Source organism: Triturus cristatus, chromosome 7, assembly GCF_964204655.1.
Source record: "Triturus cristatus chromosome 7, aTriCri1.1, whole genome shotgun sequence".
NCBI classification, from domain to species: domain Eukaryota; kingdom Metazoa; phylum Chordata; class Amphibia; order Caudata; family Salamandridae; genus Triturus; species Triturus cristatus.
Window position 1 is genome coordinate 1,285,406,918 of NC_140590.1, and position 24,118 is coordinate 1,285,431,035.

The window sequence follows — 24,118 nt, forward strand, 5'->3', positions numbered from 1 at the left end:
TTCCATATGTGAACCATAGGCAAAGTGATCAGCTAGAGCAGACCCCAATAAAGATAGGAGAAAATCAGTGGAGACATACCATATGTGAAGGAGAATTAAATGCGCAAACTAACACATTTTTGAGTCCCGATTGTATGGATCAGAACAGGATGATTGGAGTATCAATACTAGAACCCCAAAAAGTGACAGAACCCGTGAGTACAGAAAAATCCCTGGGAATAACAACAGAAGATTTGAGCGAATGGTTGAAAGGCTTGCAGGAGAAAGAAAAGGAATCCCAAATAATTGATGTAGCTAAATTACGCATGGTACTAGAAGAGCTAATAGTAGGGACGATCCCTATAGACAAGCTGAAGAATTACCAGGATGAGGAATTGTTGTTTTTGTGCAAGAGTGTTACCTGGAGAGCAAAAACCACACATGATAGACTGGTGGAAATAGCAAGTGAAATGGGAATTGACATGGACCGAGTAAAAGGTTTACAAAAGCCTTACCGGGTGGATTTCACAGATAAAGATATTGAAAACTTGAACACCATAGGCCGAATAGGGCAGATTAAGGACATAATTGCCTTGTTAAGAAAATGGGGAGATGTTGAAAAATGGAAAAGTAGGTGGTATAAAAAACAAGAAGACTCATCAGGCAGAGCTTTTCCAGCATTTCCTATGAGAGAGAAGGAGAAATCAGTGACAGCATTTCCTATGAGAGAAATTCCAGGAGGAGGATATGTACATGTCCCGTGGACCAGACAAGACATTTTGTCATTTACTAATGACTTCCCTCGATTGAGAGAAAAACCCGTCGAGTGGTACAGACAGGTAGACAGATTTATGAAGCTGTCAAAGGTGTTGTGGATTGACCTGAATAGTCTGTTTGATATAATTGTACCAGCAGACTTGTGGGCAGAATGCAAGATAGTCATAGATTGGCCGACAAAAGAATACCCCAGAGATCCAAAAACGGGAGCACCAGACCCCGAGTTAATGAAGAAATATGAGCAGGTTATGGTTTTCCTGAAGAACAAGGTACCTCCAAAAGAAACAGACTGGGTTAAGATAGACAGAACACAGCAGGAAGTGAAAGAATCAGTTCATGCCTATTATGAAAGACTAATACTGGCTTTTAAGGGAATGATTTGGAGACCTCAGCATGGGCTGAGGTGGAGCTACGTAACCATGCAGCAATGTTGGGTATACCAGCAGAAGTATTTGCCCTGAGAAGGTCAAAAGCAAAGCTGACAGGAACTGAACAGGCCTTGGATCCTGGAAAAATGGACCAAGGACCTTCCAAGAGGAGGAGTAGCAGGGGTAAGGCAGAACTTTCCCCCCAGGATCAGTCTGTAGAAACTCTTTTAGCAGAAGAGGATCTATCTCCTGAAGAAGGAACTGCCCCAGAGGAACTGGAACCTGATCAGGTTGAGTTCTTGGGGGCAGGGGGACCTTCCAGGGCAGACTTGAGCCTGGAGCAGCAGAGCTGCCCCACTCTTGAACTCCTCAGACAGCAAGCTGCTGCTGAGGCTGCAGGGAATGCATATCTTGAGTTGTAGTCAAGGTGTGCTAAACCCTCTACACACAACTCGAGGTTCAGTAGAACTTATTGTATTCTAGCTTGAATTTATATGTACCTTTGGTACCAAGTGGCTTTCACTTTAGAAATTCAATTTGTTATCTGGTAAAACAATGGCAAGCTTGAACCCCACCGCTGCACACCAATGTGAGAAGTTGGCCTGGCATATGCTGTTCCTAGTTATAGGGACACCTTGCACCAGTCCAATTAGACGCTTATTGATGATAGGTTTAAGACAACCTTTAAAGAAAGCTATCCTAGTGGTAGCTGTGGAGAGCAGCCTTCAGGCTGAGTCTTGAAGGAGTGTTAAGCTTATTGTTTTACCATAATAACCTCTTGAATAACCAAATGAAAGAGTAGCCCACACAGGTATATATATAAAATATATGTATTTATTCTAGACAGAATCCCACAGTCGCTTTATGTGACTAGTGGCAAAGTTACACTTCAAACGAGCATTTATAAACACAATAAATAGCACAGAAATCAATGGGCCCCAGGGGGGGACCAAACCATATATCAAAAAAGTGGTATAAGAACCACGACAATTCTACAGGCAATGCCTAGGGCATTCAGGATCGCTTGCCCCTTCAGAATCCACCCACAGTTATGAGGAAGGGGACCCACGGGAGACGCGTGCAGTGCAAAGAGCTGCTATCGGGATCTCAATGTTAGCCTATGGAGAATGTCGCGGTTTAAATTACACAGATTAAAGTCACTTCTAGCAGGAGTACAAAGTTAAAACTTTAGACTTAAGCTTTTGAGGAGCCCACTACCACGAGAGTACCGAGGTACCACTGTTACCTGCCCCAGGGAAGCCGGGTGCATAGGTCGATTCTGGTGTCGGGTCGCGGGCTGATTTTCTATAGGAAAATGTTCAAAAGTGCTGCTAGCCAAAAGCATCGATGATGCCGTGAAGATCAAAGATGTGAAGATTGTAGAGAAGAACCTGAAAGCAGAGGGGACAGAGTCTGGGTCACGGCAGAGTGACCAGGGGGCTCAAAGCAAAGAGCCCTTCGATGTCGGGTGCTTCAGGTGAGAGGTGCTGTTGCTTGGATCTGCAGCCATGGGCTCCGGGAGGCTTCAAGGAAGGCCAGCTTCTGGAGGGCAACTGTCCCACGTCGGATGAGGGTCGCTGCGGTGTTAGTGTCTGGATTGGATCCACTAAGACTTGGCAACCGCAACCCACGAAGAATAAACAAATCAGCTACAGTGCAGACCCACGAGGTCTGGGAGAGGTCTCCTTCAAGGAGACTGTAGAGCAGGCCTGAAGCAACCAGAAGAACTCTTGTTCGTTGAAATAGACCTCCGCTAGGGCCCACAGGTTGAGAGACAAGGGACCGCGGGAGGCGGCAATTTGGCGTGCGTAAAAGGGCACCCACGGGCCACCGGAGGGGGCTAGGGCACTGGTCTTTGGCACAATTGCTGTAGAGTTGTTGGCTCAAAAACGGGCCAAAGCACAACTTCCCCACGGGTCAGGGTCGTGTGCTACGCAAGAGGTGGCCGGTGTCCTGGGGTATTGGGGATCTCAGCACCCACGCGGTCCACGGTGCCCAAACTCATTGAGCACATTCACTGGCCTCTGGGATGCGCTGAAAACCCACCACAAGGGTGCTGGAAGTCGTCGAAGTCCATCGGAGCAGCGAAGTTCCAACCGGGTCACTTGCAGTGTTTCAGGTGCCTGCCAAGCAGGGGGATAACTCCTTTATCCCAAGGGAGATTTCTTCCGTCAGCTGGGCAGCAGCAAGTCGAAGGTCAAGACTGTAAAGTTCAAGATTAATCTGAGGCTCTGGGGCCACGTTATTCACCTTTATCCCCAAGATTAGGGGAGTGTCTAGAGTAGTGTCCACCAATGAGTGGTGAGGCGGGAAAGGGTGGCTACACCCTCTCCCCTTTGTGTGTTTCCCGCCTGGGCGAGGGGCAGGATGCCCCTGAACCGGTTCCAAGCGGTGTATGCAGAATTAGGTCTCTGCAGCTGCCTACGTGAAACTCTGAAAGGACATTTGGTGCACCCACCCTGTTCCAATCCACATTATCCTGTCTGGGGAGATGCTAGCACCTCCCTGCCACAGGAGCCCTATTGTCCAGCTGGCGCTGGGGTTTTCCCCAGCAACAGCCATCCAGGGTTGTGTAGGTGGCGGGCAGTAGCCATTTTGTGAAACTTGTGCACTTTTAAATTGGTGTCTAAATTCTACCGCTTTTCCCATATCGCCCTTCTAGCAAGGGGGAATCGTACCCTCATGCCCATGGCTGGACTGGGGGTATGATTCCTACATGTTTGACACCAAACACGATATGGTTCTGTGTAGCCATTCTCAAGTTATCGCGGTATCGCGATAGACTTATAATGCGGTTAAGAGTATATGGTATGGCTACACTACAAACAACTCAGTAACGATTTTACGAAGGTAGCAGAGAGGCCCTACTAATGTAGGGGTCCCCCTCACACATACCTCAGCACCCTGCCCTGTAGGATTAGCAAGGCCTGCTATAGGGGTGACCTATGAGAGTACATGTGTTGTAATGGGGTGGGATATAGGGTACCTATATCCCTGTAAGGGGTGCTAGCTCCACCTTACCCAGACTACAGTAGTGGTCTGGTGGTGTCAGTTTGTATGGCTGTCCCAGGGTGGCACAATAAGTGCTGCGGCCCTGGTAGGCCTACTGAGGGACCCATGCCCTGGGTACCTAGGGTACCATCTACAAGGGACTGCCAGGGCACCCTCAGCATCCAATTGGTTGGTACCTAGGGTACTCATATCGTTTAACAGAGGAAGCAGATAGACTGGGGTCCTGGATAGCAGGGCCACAGCCTGGCTAAAGTCTTAAAAACAGTCAAATCATCAGCAAAATGTTGGGGGCAACTATGCAGTCGATGCCACTCTCCTACACGGAACACTCTGTCTGGCATAGGAACTTCAATTTATTAGCTGCAGCTAGGTACAGTTGTCCTAGAAGTACATCAGTGGTAGGTTCTCAGGAGACTGCCACTTCAATCTGTGGCTCACAGTCTTTTGTAGCGCTTGAATCCCCTAAAGCAACAACCCCCACAATGTGCAATAACAATACAAATCATCCACAAGAAAACATTCTTTGTACAAGATACAGGATAATGGGTAATAGAAATTCCTTCCCTAAGGTCGTGTTCTCTACCCGACCCTATAGGTCAGGTGGCATAGCCATTCCTTGGTTAAATTAATTTACGACAGGACGTGTTTGCGTGTTGAAGATGGTGATTCGTAAAACAACTGGAGAGGCCGAGAACGGTCACCAAGGGTCAATAGATGGTTATCTGGGGAATTAGTTGCTTCGAGCCGGGTCTCAGAATGGACTTAGCTCAGGGAAACAGGAAAGGTCGTGTAATATGTGCAACAGTATAGAACGTGAAAGAAACGCTATGAAGGTTGAAGGGGCCTGATTGAGGGCAACAGCATAATGGTGTTACAAGCAAAGATGGGGCCGTATTTGAATTTCCTTAAAATACATTATAATGCTAATTTCAAATTGGTAACAGCTAGCAAAATAATTCTAATTTTTGTCCAACTATCACAGGAAAGACAGTTTGGAAAAGTTACTGTTTACCTGCCTAATGCCTCGGTGGTGTTCTTCATAGGGGCCTCCCCTGTCACAAGCAGATGTATCTCGCACCTGGGCCTGCCACTCCTTTTGTCCTTCTAGTTGCCAGACATCAACCCCAGTGGGAGGAGGAGCTCCCCCAGAACTGGTTTAGAGGCTGTTGGCATCTCCTTTGACATTAGAATGTTAAAGTCTGCTTGAATGTCACATCCTGCTTAACAGGTCGGCTGGAGTTTTACATATAACATTCTGGGCGGACTTAAAATGAGGAAAACAGAATGGCATAACACTTTATGTGTATCCACTGTCTGATTGCCAAAAGCTCAGTTTTGATTTTATCAGAATTCTGTCTCTGAGTTTGTTTGGTGTGCAGGGACTGTTTAGAACGGTATTTTAGTGATAGATGTGGGAGGGGAATAGGATTACCCTAGTATACTCCACACTTAACCCCAGCCCACAGAATCCAAGTTTAGTGTGGCTGAAGAGTTCGGCCATTTTGAAAATGTTCAAAGTGAGTAGGGTTAGCCGTGGGAACCTGTCTCCTTTTGCTTAGAGAGCCCTCAGGGGTCATTCCCACCCACTAGTTCATGCCAGTAATACATGTGGTATCGATAGGCACCGACTTGAGGACACTCTTGGACCTGTGGAAGATCACTATATCTGCTGTCTGAGGTCTGAGACCTGAGAAGAGCCTAGAAGACTGGAACCTACCCTTCCTCTTGTATCCACGATAAGGAAGTGGACTCCAAGGGTCATAAGGCTGACCTCATGTACAATCTACAGGGATACAACAAGCTTCAAGAGGCCTTCCCTGCAACTGCCCAGCTGATCAGTAGCAACTAGACCTGGACTTGACTCCACCTGCCATGCTGTGAGTCTCTAAGTTAGTGGTTCCCAAACGTTTTAGAACCATGACCCACTTTTTAGAACAACAATCTTTCGAGACCCACCTACCTTAAATAGACTTGAGATGGGGTCATTTTTTAATGTGCCTAAAGCATTGTGTAGTACCAAATTATCAGTTACAGATGGCACATTTTTCCATTGAAATGGCCTCTAACGTTGCACAGACATACTGTTTACTGACAAAACTATGTAGCGCACAAGTGATAATGTGTGGAATGTGTACTGTGGTTGTCTTGTTTGTCTATACTTTTATGATCCACTGCGATCAAAATAAAGTTCTATGATGATAATGTGTGTAGAAATCGGGTTTCTGGTATTATTCATCATTTGTGCATCACAATGTCTTGATTCGTTTTGATCCTATTAAAATCGCTGTTTGCCAGCACACTGAAGAATTACAAAATAATGTCCTTACTTTTTGCTTTTTCTAACAGCTAAATGTATACAGTCCATTTACAGGTATTTATATTTTGGTGTGTCGTGCAAATAAAAACAATATCACACTTTGCTATGCTCCAGCAAAATTGTCACATCATTCACTTTAAAAACTCCTCTCACTCTGCAGTCAGAGAAAGAAACTTACACACCAATTCCGTGTTAAAAGAATCAGAAGCAATTTGTCGGAAGACAGCCTGACATATGATTTTGTGTTTGAAGCACAGCAAATGTGACATGATAAACACAGAATTTAAAGGCATCTTTATTTATTGCTTGGACTTTCCCAACCCACCAAAAATCGGTGGTTTCCGAGCCACAGTTTGGGAAATGATGCTCTAAGTGTCTCCCGTAGGTCCTAGAGGGCTTTAGAAGTTTACTCCTGTGGTGGATTGGGACTTAAAGGACTAAAGTCAGAAGATCAAATGTTTGACCAGGACAAACTTTGTTAGTGTGTGTGACCCGCACTCCATCGTGGTCAGTGTCAAATTTCACCTAGGACCTGTTCTACCGTGACCATTAACTATTATTGTCACTTTGGGCTCAGTCGCAGCCAGCATGACTCGTGGGTGGAGGGTTAGGGGGGCTGTGCGGGGGGGTTCATTTAAAATAGAAAACTTACCTTCGCCGGCAGCCTACATGGAGAAAATGGAGAGTGCACATGACTGGTTTTGTCAGCACCAAAGAGCTAACCAAACAGTCAGCGCCACAACAGTGGGCAAGCCAATCCCCCCTGCCCTGGAGCAGAGCCCGCCCACCCGCCCACTCCCAGCCAAACCCTTGTGCTTTCTCGTAGAGTGAGAAGCAGAAACATAAAATGGTATTTGTAATACCATTTTATGTTTATGTTTCTCGCACTGTGAGAAAGCAGTGGGATGACGCTCCGCCGTCCACATGAAGGAGCCGCCCCTGTTTGGGCTTCTTGGTTCAAATCTTACTTAAAACTTTGAAAATTCATATAGCCTGTTTCCCTTATTGTCATTTTGTTTATTAAATTGTACTCTGTTTTTCTAATTTGTTTTGGAATTTTGTATTGTTTTGCATTTTGACTTTGATACTGTGTTAATACTGCATAAATACTTACACATTGCCCCTTAGTTAAGCCCGTTTGCTTTGTGCTATAGCGATTGAGCTGGTGTTTAATTAGCGACTTTAGTGGTTCACCCTGACCAGGATTCTGATTATTACTTGAGATGGGTACTTACCTACCTCAACTAATAATTCAATTTCTTATAATGGTGATAATGTAGTTGACAAGTGAAAACAAAATAGATCCAGCTTGGGTGTTGGGGTGTGAGATATTTTCAAAAGCGCAGAGTAAATATGTGAAAAGGGGATGCCAGCAGAGAGAGAAGGTGCAATCCTCATTGGGGAGTGAATGGGTGGATACCAGCAGCCTCAAGGCAGGTTTGACACTGCAGATTAGTGACCAGTTGCCCTTGTTCCAGTGAGGTAAGGGAAGTAAGGGATACCAGAGGGACATTATTTGCATCTAGGTCACTTCAATGCAGGTTGCAGGGTATGATGATAGGCTCTCCTATGGAGGCGGCAAGTGGAAAGAGGGAGGGAGGAAGTGATAGTGAACCATTGTGGAGGAGCACTACACCCAGATATTTGCCAGTCAGGGAGTTAAATGGTCATTAGTGATAATAAGGATGGGCTTGAGTGCTCTGAAGTCATTGATAAGAGGCAACGAAGGATGAAACAGTGGCTGCAATTACTGCCCAGGGTAAAGTTAAGGCTTATGGTCCCTTGACTTGAAAGGGATTAACTGTGATAACTGGTTGCCCTGACTCGATGGTACCGAGAGTTGGACCCACAGCATGAACAGCCCAGGGTAAGGCAGCAGCAAAGGTGGAGTTCAAGCACAGTCATTTACTGGTGGCTTTTTACAGCAAGGCGGAAGGGAGGTAGTAACCCTTTTACTCTGTGCAGCTTTGATAAAAGTTTCATCTCAATATCTGGAGGGCAGCGAGAAATGAGTGCAGACCTGAAGCTACCAACAACAGTTGACGCTCCAGATCATCACCAGGTGACATGAACCGCTCCGTTTAGGGGTCACCTCATATTAGATGCCAAACCCAGCAGAGACAGATGGGCACTTCCCACCCCATCCTTTGGGCTATGCTCATAGAAATGTCAAGGAAGTTAGAAACAGGTTTCCAAGAAAGTGCACTGCAGGTTATTGATGAGGAACCATACCCCAGATTCCACCTCCCTCAAACAATATATATATATATATATATATATATATATATATATATATATATATATATATATATATATATATATATATATATATATATATATAGATATAGATATATATATATATATAGATATATATATATATATATATATATTACCTACTGGCGGTCGCCAGTAGGTAGTTATAGTTAGGACCACGTTTCCATAGGAAAACCTCAACATTCTATTTTGAATAACTTTGGCGCCGGTCGACGAATCCTCGCGAATTTCTCAAAATAGGTGGGGCGCTACGCTCCGCTCCTACCCTGAAAGTCTCGGGGGGATCCGTCAAGCGGGGGCTGAGATAAAAGGGGGGTCCCAAAACGCGTTTTTCCCATGCATTTTTCCATAGGACCTTTAGAACGAGCTACAGCCCGAACGGCTGAACAGAATTACTCAAAATTTGGCAGAGAGGTAGTCCCTAGGTCAAGGAAGTGCCTTTTGTAGGTCTGGTGTAAATCTGTTCAGTATTTCCGGAGAAAATAGCATTTAAAAGCATATATATATATATATGCGCGCAGGGTGCGCGCACCGTGCGAGCACCGTGCGAGCACCCTAACGTGCGCGAGCGTAATTCTGATTGGTGGTTACATGTTAGTCAACGTTCGAATCGGTCGAAATCAGGAAGTGTCGGCCGCCATTTTGTTTGTTTTCAGTGCGAGAGTGAAAAAGGAAGGTGGCGAACGTGAAAAGGGGGCAGGGTAGAGAGTTCCTGACCCCCTAGCCTTTGTCAGGGGGTCCCTGAAGGACCCCGAAGGCAAAAAAAAAAATTTTATTTTTTTAAAAATCGCGGGGGTGCGCGCACAGTGCGCGCACCCTGAAAAACACAAAAAAAAAATTTTTTTTTTTGCAAAAAAAAAAAAATAATTCGCAGGGTGAAAACCAAAAAAAAAAATAATAATAATTTTTAATACGTAGTTTATTGTAAAATAAATATATAAAAAATAATACATAAATAAATTAGCATTTAAAAAACCGTACAAATTCACTGAAAAAACCATAGGTTTCACACACGTTATAGTTAGGAATTAGCATTTAAAAAACCTTGCTAATTCACTGAAAAAACCATAGGTTTCACACATGTTATAGTTAGCTGGACATTTTACTGATAAAAAACCAATGAAATTCCCCCGTTATAGTTACTGTAGGCAACTATAACTCACGCGACCGTAATCCTCTGCTGATGACATATGTGTCTTTATGAAAAAAAAATATTTGTAATATATGTATAGCTAAAATTTAATGGAAGAAGACATGGGCAAATAAGTGTCTAAATACAGTATTAGCATCAGCAGAGGATTGCGGTCGCGTGAGTTATAGTTGCCTACAGTAACTATAACGGGGGAATTTCATTGGTTTTTTATCAGTAAAATGTCCAGCTAACTATAACATGTGTGAAACCTATGGTTTTTTCAGTGAATATATATATAGATATATATATATATAGATAGATATATATAGATTCACACAACGAGTTTGCCCCAAAGAAGACGCTAGCACAAATGGTGAATATCCACGGGGTTTAATGCTGGCAGCAACAGTTTCTGAGCTCCTCACGGCTCACGGCTTGCAAAGGTCTGCCATACGCGTTTCGGACATTTTGGCTGTCCTTGATCACTGGCTGAATAAAGCTGCGGGCTTCAAGGATTTCCTGCATTTAAATAGTTCTAGTCCCGCCCCAATGGGCGTGAATCTGAATGCCTGATGGTCCTTGTAGTTTGAACCCCAGTGGGTGCCGCAAAATTAAAACATATATAATATTCCCAAGTGGGTTGAAGTCGTGTTGGAGTCAAAGAGTCTGATGCCAATATATACCAGCATCTCTGGCACCATATTCCGATCAGTGTCTGTATGTACAAACACCGCAGAGCCGCCGCGGCAGCGCCGCGACAGCGGAGCGTCTTCGCGGCTGGACAGGCCGCTTTAAATTCACACAACGAGTTTGCCCCAAAGAAGACGCTAGCACAAATGGTGAATATCCACGGGGTTTAATGCTGGCAGCAACAGTTTCTGAGCTCCTCACGGCTTGCAAAGGTCTGCCATACGCGTTTCGGACATTTTGGCTGTCCTTGATCACTGGCTGAATAAAGCTGCGGGCTTCAAGGATTTCCTGCATTTAAATAGTTCTAGTCCCGCCCCAATGGGCGTGAATCTGAATGCCTGATGGTCCTTGTAGTTTGAACCCCAGTGGGTGCCGCAAAATTAAAACATATATAATATTCCCAAGTGGGTTGAAGTCGTGTTGGAGTCAAAGAGTCTGATGCCAATATATACCAGCATCTCTGGCACCATATTCCGATCAGTGTCTGTATGTACAAACACCGCAGAGCCGCCGCGGCAGCGCCGCGACAGCGGAGCGTCTTCGCGGCTGGACAGGCCGCTTTAAATTCACACAACGAGTTTGCCCCAAAGAAGACGCTAGCACAAATGGTGAATATCCACGGGGTTTAATGCTGGCAGCAACAGTTTCTGAGCTCCTCACGGCTCACGGCTTGCAAAGGTCTGCCATACGCGTTTCGGACATTTTGGCTGTCCTTGATCACTGGCTGAATAAAGCTGCGGGCTTCAAGGATTTCCTGCATTTAAATAGTTCTAGTCCCGCCCCAATGGGCGTGAATCTGAATGCCTGATGGTCCTTGTAGTTTGAACCCCAGTGGGTGCCGCAAAATTAAAACATATATAATATTCCCAAGTGGGTTGAAGTCGTGTTGGAGTCAAAGAGTCTGATGCCAATATATACCAGCATCTCTGGCACCATATTCCGATCAGTGTCTGTATGTACAAACACCGCAGAGCCGCCGCGGCAGCGCCGCGACAGCGGAGCGTCTTCGCGGCTGGACAGGCCGCTTTAAATTCACACAACGAGTTTGCCCCAAAGAAGACGCTAGCACAAATGGTGAATATCCACGGGGTTTAATGCTGGCAGCAACAGTTTCTGAGCTCCTCACGGCTCACGGCTTGCAAAGGTCTGCCATACGCGTTTCGGACATTTTGGCTGTCCTTGATCACTGGCTGAATAAAGCTGCGGGCTTCAAGGATTTCCTGCATTTAAATAGTTCTAGTCCCGCCCCAATGGGCGTGAATCTGAATGCCTGATGGTCCTTGTAGTTTGAACCCCAGTGGGTGCCGCAAAATTAAAACATATATAATATTCCCAAGTGGGTTGAAGTCGTGTTGGAGTCAAAGAGTCTGATGCCAATATATACCAGCATCTCTGGCACCATATTCCGATCAGTGTCTGTATGTACAAACACCGCAGAGCCGCCGCGGCAGCGCCGCGACAGCGGAGCGTCTTCGCGGCTGGACAGGCCGCTTTAAATTCACACAACGAGTTTGCCCCAAAGAAGACGCTAGCACAAATGGTGAATATCCACGGGGTTTAATGCTGGCAGCAACAGTTTCTGAGCTCCTCACGGCTCACGGCTTGCAAAGGTCTGCCATACGCGTTTCGGACATTTTGGCTGTCCTTGATCACTGGCTGAATAAAGCTGCGGGCTTCAAGGATTTCCTGCATTTAAATAGTTCTAGTCCCGCCCCAATGGGCGTGAATCTGAATGCCTGATGGTCCTTGTAGTTTGAACCCCAGTGGGTGCCGCAAAATTAAAACATATATAATATTCCCAAGTGGGTTGAAGTCGTGTTGGAGTCAAAGAGTCTGATGCCAATATATACCAGCATCTCTGGCACCATATTCCGATCAGTGTCTGTATGTACAAACACCGCAGAGGCGCCGCGGCAGCGCCGCGACAGCGGAGCGTCTTCGCGGCTGGACAGGCCGCTTTAAATTCACACAACGAGTTTGCCCCAAAGAAGACGCTAGCACAAATGGTGAATATCCACGGGGTTTAATGCTGGCAGCAACAGTTTCTGAGCTCCTCACGGCTCACGGCTTGCAAAGGTCTGCCATACGCGTTTCGGACATTTTGGCTGTCCTTGATCACTGGCTGAATAAAGCTGCGGGCTTCAAGGATTTCCTGCATTTAAATAGTTCTAGTCCCGCCCCAATGGGCGTGAATCTGAATGCCTGATGGTCCTTGTAGTTTGAACCCCAGTGGGTGCCGCAAAATTAAAACATATATAATATTCCCAAGTGGGTTGAAGTCGTGTTGGAGTCAAAGAGTCTGATGCCAATATATACCAGCATCTCTGGCACCATATTCCGATCAGTGTCTGTATGTACAAACACTGCAGAGCCGCCGCGGCAGCGCCGCGACAGCGGAGCGTCTTCGCGGCTGGACAGGCCGCTTTAAATTCACACAACGAGTTTGCCCCAAAGAAGACGCTAGCACAAATGGTGAATATCCACGGGGTTTAATGCTGGCAGCAACAGTTTCTGAGCTCCTCACGGCTCACGGCTTGCAAAGGTCTGCCATACGCGTTTCGGACATTTTGGCTGTCCTTGATCACTGGCTGAATAAAGCTGCGGGCTTCAAGGATTTCCTGCATTTAAATAGTTCTAGTCCCGCCCCAATGGGCGTGAATCTGAATGCCTGATGGTCCTTGTAGTTTGAACCCCAGTGGGTGCCGCAAAATTAAAACATATATAATATTCCCAAGTGGGTTGAAGTCGTGTTGGAGTCAAAGAGTCTGATGCCAATATATACCAGCATCTCTGGCACCATATTCCGATCAGTGTCTGTATGTACAAACACCGCAGAGCCGCCGCGGCAGCGCCGCGACAGCGGAGCGTCTTCGCGGCTGGACAGGCCGCTTTAAATTCACACAACGAGTTTGCCCCAAAGAAGACGCTAGCACAAATGGTGAATATCCACGGGGTTTAATGCTGGCAGCAACAGTTTCTGAGCTCCTCACGGCTCACGGCTTGCAAAGGTCTGCCATACGCGTTTCGGACATTTTGGCTGTCCTTGATCACTGGCTGAATAAAGCTGCGGGCTTCAAGGATTTCCTGCATTTAAATAGTTCTAGTCCCGCCCCAATGGGCGTGAATCTGAATGCCTGATGGTCCTTGTAGTTTGAACCCCAGTGGGTGCCGCAAAATTAAAACATATATAATATTCCCAAGTGGGTTGAAGTCGTGTTGGAGTCAAAGAGTCTGATGCCAATACATACCAGCATCTCTGGCACCATATTCCGATCAGTGTCTGTATGTACAAACACCGCAGAGCCGCCGCGGCAGCGCCGCGACAGCGGAGCGTCTTCGCGGCGGTGTTTGTACATACAGACACTGATCGGAATATGGTGCCAGAGATGCTGGTATATATTGGCATCAGACTCTTTGACTCCAACACGACTTCAACCCACTTGGGAATATTATATATGTTTTAATTTTGCGGCACCCACTGGGGTTCAAACTACAAGGACCATCAGGCATTCAGATTCACGCCCATTGGGGCGGGACTAGAACTATTTAAATGCAGGAAATCCTTGAAGCCCGCAGCTTTATTCAGCCAGTGATCAAGGACAGCCAAAATGTCCGAAACGCGTATGGCAGACCTTTGCAAGCCGTGAGCCGTGAGGAGCTCAGAAACTGTTGCTGCCAGCATTAAACCCCGTGGATATTCACCATTTGTGCTAGCGTCTTCTTTGGGGCAAACTCGTTGTGAGATATATATAGATATATATATATTTGCTCCACTCCTTCTGTTTTCGTCCAAAGGAAAATATCGCACTCACGGGGGCGTTTTCAACAAAATTTATTTACATGACCAAATGACCAGCAACAGACGCGTTTCGGCAGAAATGCCTTTCTCGATGTCACCAGCACATCAGAAACGCCATGTTTTTCAACTTTGCCATTGTCGTAAACACAAAGAAAGGACTAACACACTTGCTCTAACATAGGTGCCATTTTGTAATGTGTATATACACTCCTATTCACTGTACCTTACCACTCCTTTATGAATGTTTCAAAAGTACTTTGCTACAATGTGCATGATTTATATAAACTCATATTCACACATTATTCAATCGTCAACCGCATATCGATTTACGAGCAGATCCCACAACGATCCCACTTGGGCCAGCCAGGCCCACTCAGGCCGAGGCCCCTCCCACAACAACAGGCCTGCGCAGGCCGGGGGAACCTTCCTGTTCTGCCTCCAAGAGTTGGGGGAAGAAAGCCCTCGCTGGTTCCCCCCACACACACACACACTGTGCCCTGCCAGGCCCATTCCCCTTCGCCACCTCTCCAGATGGCCGGACGCTGAACACGATCCGAAGAGAGGGCTGCACAGGGGGGGGAGGGTAGAGGTGATGAAAAGGCCGCGGCCCCGCTCCTAGGGGATGCATGGGGTCTGCCAATGCGGCGTGACGGGAGGAGCAGAGAAGAGTTGCAGGGCTGTAGGCGCCCATAGCTGCAGCGAAAACCCGGCGAGGCTACCGGCGACGTTCCCCGCTCATGGCGGAGAGACTCGCCTGCTTAAATGTTTGGTCTCTGCCAGATTGTTTTTGGCACCGATATCCGATTTTTATAAATACCCAACCTGCTGGTGCTCTCTTTACCAGCATCTACCACAAAAAGCTGAGCGTACTCACCGGGATTCAAACCTACAACCACATGGTTCAACCCCATTCTTGGCAGTCTACTGCGTCATTTGAGCACCGAAAGGACACGTGGCGGCACCCTCCGCCCCCGTAGCAGGTCCCCCACCCTTCCCGGATGGTGGAACGGTGACCCGGAGAGAGGGCAGCGCGGGGTGGGGTAGAGGTGACGCAGCCCCGCTCCTGGGGGACGCGTGGGATCCGTCGATGTGGTGTGACTGGAGGAGCCGAGACGAGTTCAGGGCTGGCGCGCCCAATGCCACAAGAAAACCAGGTGAGGCTCCTGGCATGTCCCCCCGCAAGAGGAGAGACGCGCATGTAACAGGGTCATAGTGGCACACTCCACACCCCATCACAGTTCCCCCCCACCGGCCCTGGGCCTACGCCCCCAACGGGGCCTGGATCCCACCGGCGGCTAGTGCCCCGTGCGAGGGAGGGAGCCTTAAGCAGAGGCTGTCCCCCCCGGGCCCCTTAGCGACTGGGCGCTACAGGCCTGGAACCCCTGCCCCACATGGCAGAGGCCCCCGTAGGGCCTAGGCCAGGTGAGCGCCTTCGCCCCACGAAAGCAGAAGGAGAGCTCTGACCCAAAGACGCCTCGATGCTGGTCGCCCCCCAAGCTAGGGGGTCACGTGGGACAGACCGCCTAATCCCTGGAGGCCAGGGATAGTTATTTCTCCATTCTGCCCCCCCAACCCGCTACCCGGCCACCCCCGCTGCCCGAAGCAGCCTCCCCTCAAAGGGTGGGACCTGGTGGCCCACACGGGTCTCCAGTCTGCAGTAAGGAGGGGGGTGGTTGGGGGGCAGATCCTACACTCACCAGCCTCCCGAAGAGCTGGCGCAATGATCGGATCCCAGCACACAACCAAACGGCGTCAGGGTCGTGGCAAAGAGGATACCCAGTGGGAAGGGGAAAGTATAAATACCTCACCCCCGCCCCCTCTCCCCGGAAGTGACGCAACACTTACTAGACCCTAGAGGGTTCCAAAGACTGGGCGGCTGCTTCCAGTGCCTTCTTGTGGCACTAAGGCGGCCACCCTCTTAGCGGGTCTCCTGCGTGGACCGCGGGCAGCCGGCCATTCAGAGAATCAAAACAAAGACTGATGGCTTCCCAAGTCTGTAGTGTCCGTCGCAGAGCAGTAAGGGCAGACCTTGAGATCTGTGGGAACGATGCACATGTGTGGAAACTAACCAGTTTCATCCCAGTCAAATCAGTGGAAGCATGGCAGGAAGATTCGTCAACATTAAAAATCTGTATCAGTCACTCGGAGACCCGCAAATGGATATGTCCTGGAGTAAGGTACCCCAATCAACAGATAATGAGGGTTCACATAAAGGAGGCACCACACTTTAAGCAGCTGTAGTGGTAGGATTGAGAGGCAGGGAGTGGAGTGTTTTACTGGGTGCTGGAACAGGCCATAGGTTCTGGTCTCTAGCTGTGGTGGCGACTGAAGCTTATCACTGGTGCCCACCACCTTGATAAAAGGGTACACTCCCTCTGGGAGCGGGACTTGCCAGCGATGCCAAAGCTGAGCAGACAATGATTACTCTAGGAATCAGCACTGGGTTTTAAACTTAGATGCAGAATAGTCTAAAGCAAGCTAACCTGGAAGTCGGCAGAGCTTGAGCTTTGAGGGATGGAGCAAACTGGACTCTTGCTTTGTGATCCTCCTACTCTGGCAGAATGTGAGACTGGATCAAGATCTCTCTTTAATCCATATGATCAACAAAATTACTGCTACTCTGTATACTTTGTAAAGCTCTTCCTTTCCTTACGAAGGTGTGTGATTGTACATTTGTTGCTTCTGCAACTCTTTATGCTTTGATTAATTTATAGGAATACCTTTTATTCGGCCCACCAGCTTATTTTTATCCAAGTCTCAGAGAATTCCATATTTATGCACTACGCCTGGTTTCCCTGGTTCACAAGGTGGCGATGTCTGGCTAATTTAGTGATAACCACAACACCAGTCAATTATTAATTTAATATACATTAAAAATTACTATAGAGAGAGAGTGAGAGAAGTGAAGGGAGAGTAGTGAAAATCTGTCAACTAAAAAAAACGTTTGCGCCCAATTTTTCACCTGATACAAAGCTCGATTGAAGCCCTTAAACTGAAAAGTAATGAGAGCACAAAGCCCTTGTGTCAGAACTGCTGACCCCCTGCGGCCTGTATGTACCCTGCACCCGGTTGCACCTGCCTACCCCCCGCAAGGACTGTGTTTCATGGACAGGGAAGGTGATCTCTTCCAGCCGAGAATGCAAACTAGATTCAAATTTCACCTTTGGCATCTTTTCAGATGCAAACAAAAGACGCATGTCACAGAATCATCTGACAAGCCCTCTCTCTAGACGCATGGGGAGAGGGCGGGAGAAAGGGCACGAGGAATACATCTGAGGAGAGCTAAGGTAACCGGACAACGTCATACTCCTGCACTGTGCTTCGTCTCCCTTGGTCTCCCTTTCTCCCCCTCCCCTCTCACTCTGCCCCCCCCTCCGCCCCCAGGGACACTCACCCCAGTTGATGCAGACGATGTCGAACTGAGTGAGATACGAGTTCACAGGCGAACCACTGCACTGAGGTTAACTGTCAGGACCCGAATTATGGGCACAAGAGGTCCCCTTAGGATCAGCAACAGCATCAAGGATTGCGACAGAGGTCAAAGACTGCTGGCAGGGAAGGTCGCAGGGAGAAGACTTTCCCTAACTCTGTCTCCAGCCAGCAACATTGTGGGAGCTCAAAGCGGTTAAAGTTATGATCAGGGCTGGGGAACTGTATCCGTATAGTACCCCCTCGTTGTGTGTACATTTTTTAATCATTGGAGATCACACATATTTATAATGCTCTCATGTCACCATGTGCCTCTAGTCAACATGTCAATGCCCTTTTTGATGTAAAACTTGCTCTGAACAGCATCCCGGCAGAAGTGGCGGAGCTGAAAACAAGACATGCCAAGACAGCTCTGTGGTTTGAGGACCCACCTTCGAGGTTCTAATCTGTGCAGGGCTGGCTCCAAATGTCATCCTTCCACGGTTGATAAAACAAAACGGCTAAGTTTGCAAGTAGTATCACCTGTCATTTAAGGAGCAATAGACCATCTCCGTTTGAAGAATAAGCCCTTCATAAGTAGTGACCATGAATGCGGAAATGGGCTGCCAAACACAATTCGATCACAGCACCCGATACAAAGAGTGCAGCAGGAGCCCAAGCAGGGACGCAAGAGACAATACACCGACTCGAAGAGGAGAGAGTGTCTCCAGGAATTGACAATCAAAGATCAAAGAAGTTTTGTGAACTTGTAATTGCAATGTCTGCCAGACCATATCTGCACTTTCATATCCAGTAAATTCTCTCTCCCTTTGCAAGTACGAGCCACTTATTAACTTGCCATTCAAAAAACAAGAGAGGACTTGCGGTGCCTGTCCCTTTAAGGAACAGATTGGAGAATGATGTTGACGGGCAACAAGAAAGAGTTTCCTCACGCTGCCGTGCCACGTGTAGGCACTGGCTGACAAGGGCGTGTGGGTGCGTAGAACACCGCACCCCTTCGAGCGCACTGTTTGACATGGGCACGTCCTTTTGTCTTTTTTTCAGAAGCAGCCTGGAGTCACTCAGAGGCGCGGATAAGCCCTCGGAATGGAGTAAAATGATTTACTCCCTAAAACCGGCATCATTGCGGCGTGGAACCGATGCCGGTGAACCGGGTTTTTTTCAAGTGATTTTATAGAAATAAACAGGCAGATTCAAATATAACTAGCATGCACGCCTCGCGCTGAAAGGAGGCGGCAGGGAGCGAGATGAGGGGGCCGGCGCCTGTTTCTCTTGGGGAGCGAGCCAGGGGCACCATGTGTTTGCGATAATTACTAACACATGGCGCCACTCGCTCCCGCAAGGCAATCGCCAAACGTGCACGCGTTGCTATTGAAGGCAATGCAACGCGTGCACGTTTTTGCCTGCAAAAGTGAAGCCATGGCTAAAAGTCTTTTCCCTATGCACCGCATGCGCGCTGCGTAGGCGAGACCTAAAAAGGAACAAGGGATCTAAAAGCTCTTTTTCACTCTAAATAGGCAATCTAGACAATGGGACTCTATGGTCCAGTTGAAGGCGGAGAGCCGAGGCGCGTAGACCGTCCATGTTTTGCACTATGGTGTGTTGAATAAATACTGTTTTAAAAGGTAAACTACCGGTCGAGTCTACTCTTTATGGTGCTGTGAAGTCCTCACCGCATGGAGGTGTGGAGATTATTGGAAATATATATATCAAAATAACTCATGCCAATGATTTTAATAATCATGTTTTGTACTTGTTAAGATACATCGATGATGTTTTTATTGTTTGGCAAGGCAATGAAATGAGTGCAATGAATTTTATCAGTCGCATTAATAACAATACTGCCAGTCTAAAATTTACCTTTCATGTGAATAAGGACTGCATTGAATTTCTTGATGTGAAGGTTTACCATAAACAGGGACAATTAGCGACAACGCTTTTTAGGAAGTCCACTGCTGGCAATCTAACACTCCATGCCATCAGTGCTCACCTCAAACATTTGATTAAAAACATCTCCTTTGGGGAGCTGTTACGTCTAAAAAGGATATGCAGTACAGAAAGGGACTTAAAAAGATGCACAGAAGAGGCCCTCTGCAGATTCAGGCAAAGGGGTTACAGTGAAGGCGCCTTGAGAGAGGCAGTCAACAAAACGAATGAGAGAACCAGGGAATCCTTGCTTAGTATGAATAAGGAGAAGTCCAAGGACGTAAGTATTGGCCCTAGGTTAATTACTACCTTCAGTAAGCAAGAGAGAAAGATTCGGTCCATCATTAGGCGCAATTGTTCTCACAGATGGGGTTTTGTCTCCCAGATTACCTATCCATTCGGTCGTCACTTACAGGAAAGTTATATCCATGCACACGCAAATTGCCAAACCAAGCCCCGAGCTATCTGTGACTAAGATGTGGTTGCAACCTAAACAAGGGTTTACTAAATGCACTATTTGTAGAGCATGCAAGTTTGGGACAAACACTACACATTACTCTACACCTTTCAGCCCAGAAAAATTAGCAATTTGAGGCACCTTGAATTGCAGGACGGAATTTGGGGTTTAAATTCTGACATGCACCTGCGGCCTAAGATATGTGGGCAGCACCAAGTTGCAGGTGCATGTCAGAATTTTACAGCATTTGCGGGCCATCATTAATAATGACTCGACCTATCCGGTGGCCCGCCATTTCAAGCAGGTACACAACAATGACCACAACTGCTTGAGTTATTTTGTGGTGGCGACCGTTTCAAAACTTCATAGAGGAGGAGACAGAGAAAGAGCTCTTAGGCAGATGGAGTCTAGAATGATTATAGAGCTTGACAGTAAATTCCCACATGGTCTGAATAACACGGAGGACTTGCATCATTTTCTATAGGAATAGTTGTAATGAACCAAGTCCGACCCAAATAAGTTCTTCTGTATGTTTTGTAGGTTGGTTCCCCTGGATTCCTGTATATACTACTTGTAACGGTCTTACAAATGAGTATCAGTTTCTGTGGTGGCCTTTCTTTAATTGATTTGGATTTTAATTGAATGGATTTTTCATTCAGTTTTAATTGAATTTAATTATGGAAGGCTCACATTGTTTGTATATGCTTTATTTGTGATATAGATTTTAACGTAGGTATATGCTTTGCACTGGCACTTTATTCATGTTATTATATGCACACAAGGTAGCACTTTAGCACTTAGCACTTTCTGAATAATTTCTGAAGGTTGGCGAGTGTGCTGGTTATTGGAATTTATCCCAACTAGTTAGAACAGTAGTGACTGAATATGGATTTTACAAGTTGATGTTTTTAAATCTGTTTATCATCTTGTGTTTATACCATCTTAATGTAGGCATTTATTTAACTCATACAGATTATTCCATTGTAATGATGTATATTTCAATACCATGTATATAATTACTGTTGATGATGAATAAGTCACTACGATAGAGGCTATGAAAACAGACTCTGTAACCGGCAGAATATTGTGCAAGTGTGTTTTCTATGTTTATCACTTTTGATTTTCCACGTGGTGGAATCTCACTGCATTTAAAAAAAGATGGCGGTTGGCTCTCTCGTATACGTGATCAAGGGCAAGTGGTGCCCGAAACACGTAATTTAAGGACAATAAAAGAATAATTGCCTACATCTCCGGTGGTTCGTGATTCTCTTTTTGTCAAAAGCGACTGCATCGATAAACGGAGTATCTTTATGGTCTTGATATATATATATTACCTACTGGCGGTCGCCAGTAGGTAGTTATAGTTAGGACCACGTTTCCATAGGAAATCCGCAACATTCTATTTTGAATAACTTTGGCGCCGGTCGACGAATCCTCGCGAATTTTTCAAAATAGGTGGGGCGCTACGCTCCGCTCCTACCCTGAAAGTCTCGGGGGGATTCGTCAAGCGGGGGCTGAGATAAAAGGGGGGTCCCAAAACACGTTTTTCCCATGCATTTTTCCATAGGACCTTTAGACAGGGCTACAGCCTGAACGGCTGAACAGAATTACTAGAAATTTGGCAGAGAGGTAGTCCTCAGGTCAAGGAAGTGCCTTTTGTAGGTTTGGTGTAAATCTGTTCAGTAGATTCTGAGAAAATAGCCTTTAAATCAATATATATATCTGAGCCAGCTTACGGTGCGCTTACGGTACGCTTACCGTACGCGTACGGTGGCGTGCGCGAGCGCGATTATGATTGGCTCTTAGATCTTAGTAAACATTCGAATCGGCCGAAACCAGGAAGCGGCGGCCACCATTTTCTCTCTCGCACTGAGAGAGATGATTAACAAACAAAGCACAAAAACATTTAAAGGGTCTGTTTTGACAGCTCCCACACACATAGCCATGTAGAGGGAGTCCCCAAAGATCCCCCAAGGCCAAAAACGGAATTTTTATTTTTTCGCTAATTTCGCCGATTACGCTTACCGTACGCGTACGGTAAAATTATATAAAAAAAAAAAAATTATCCACACTAACCCCACCCCGTGTGCAATTGGTGACCGAAGGTCACCAATTGTGCATGGCTTATCACCGAAGTGAAAAACGAAAATATTTTTAAAAAAAATATAAAAAAAAAAAATTATCCACACTCTCTCCACCCCGTGTGCAAATGGTGCCCGAAGGGCACCATTTGTGCATGGCTTATAACTATTGCGAAAAATTAAAATATTACCTTTAAAAACGAAGTGCATCATATGTCCTCCATGTGCGCACGGTGCGCGAAGCGCATCGTGCGTACATGGCCCATCTAGCGTAACGTGGGCACGCGGTGCGCGTAGCGCACCGCGTGCCCACCGTGCGTGCACGGCACTAACTGCGTAAAGTGGGCGCGCGGTGCGCGAAGCGCACCGTGCGCGCACGGAACGAACTGCATTAAGTGGGCGCGCACGCCACGAATGGCGTAAAGTAACTTAGCATTTAAAAAACCGTACAAATTCACTGAAAAAACCATAGGTTTCACACACGTTATAGTTAGGAATTAGCATTTAAAAAACCTTGCAAATTCACTGAAAAAACCATAGGTTTCACACATGTTATAGTTAGCGGAAATTTTACTGATAAAAAACCAATGAAATTCCCCCGTTATAGTTAGTGCAGGCAACTATAACTCACGCGACCGCAATCTTCTGCTGATGACATATGTGTCTTTATGAAAAAAAAATATTTGTAATATATGTATAGCTAAAAATGTATGGAAGAAGACATGGGTAAATAAGTGTCTAAATACAGTATTAGCATCAGCAGAGGATTGCGGTCGCGTGAGTTATAGTTGCCTGCACTAACTATAACGGGGGAATTTCATTGGTTTTTTATCAGTAAAATTTCCGCTAACTATAACATGTGTGAAACCTATGGTTTTTTCAGTGAATATATATATATATATATATTCAGGCTCGTGGTACTCTAAATGAAATACCAGCACTCACGGGAACAGTGTCTTTAGTTTATTGAAAGACAAGCCTCACGACAAAACGCGTTTCGGCTGCCGCCTTCGTCAATTGTGATCGGCGCGCGCGTTCGGTAAACAGAAATACATTTCATGTGTCATTACAATGAACATAGGACTTCCGTCAGTCCCGGAGTGGCAGCCATTATTAAACGTGCAAAATCTGCCATAAACTTAACGTTTCTTATTGTTTACAAATTACAACATCCCGCCCTGAATGGGCTTTCTTGAACAATAGAAACAGAATAATACATGTAAAACAATTAAACCCTGGATGGGTAATATTGCTGCCCAAAAACTTCAGTGCTGCATCCTAAATTCCAAACAGATTCTTACTGTTACAGGTGAACGGACATTTCTTCTCTACTATTTAAACCAAAAGGCATCCTGGTCTGATTGTCTATTATGTGTCTTGATTCTAATCTTCTCAATTGAAGTTGTCTATCACCCCCTCTAACACTAGATAGTACATGATCTATGCAAAAGAAACTAAGCAAGTCCCTATTACTTTGGTGAAATTTTTCAAAGTGTCTTGCCACCGGGTAATTTACATCCTTGTTATTTATGGCCCTCAAGTGTTCAAGAATACGGATCTTAGTGGGGTGTATGGTGCTGCCTATGTAGCGCAAGCCACACGGGCACACCAAACAATACACCGTGAAGCAGGTATTGCAATTCAACAATTTGTTGATCTTTCTGGGGTGATCAAGACCAGGTATGCTGTAATTAATGACCTTCCGACTGTTTTTACATGCTCTACATTTCGTACATGGAAAAAAGCCTGTAATCTTCCCAAAGGGTGGTGTAGTGCTCATTTTGCTACAATGACTCTGGACTAGATCGTCCCGTAGAGTCCTCGCTCTTCTGAATGTAATGAGTGGAGCTTTAGGTATCTCCCTACCAATGATGGGA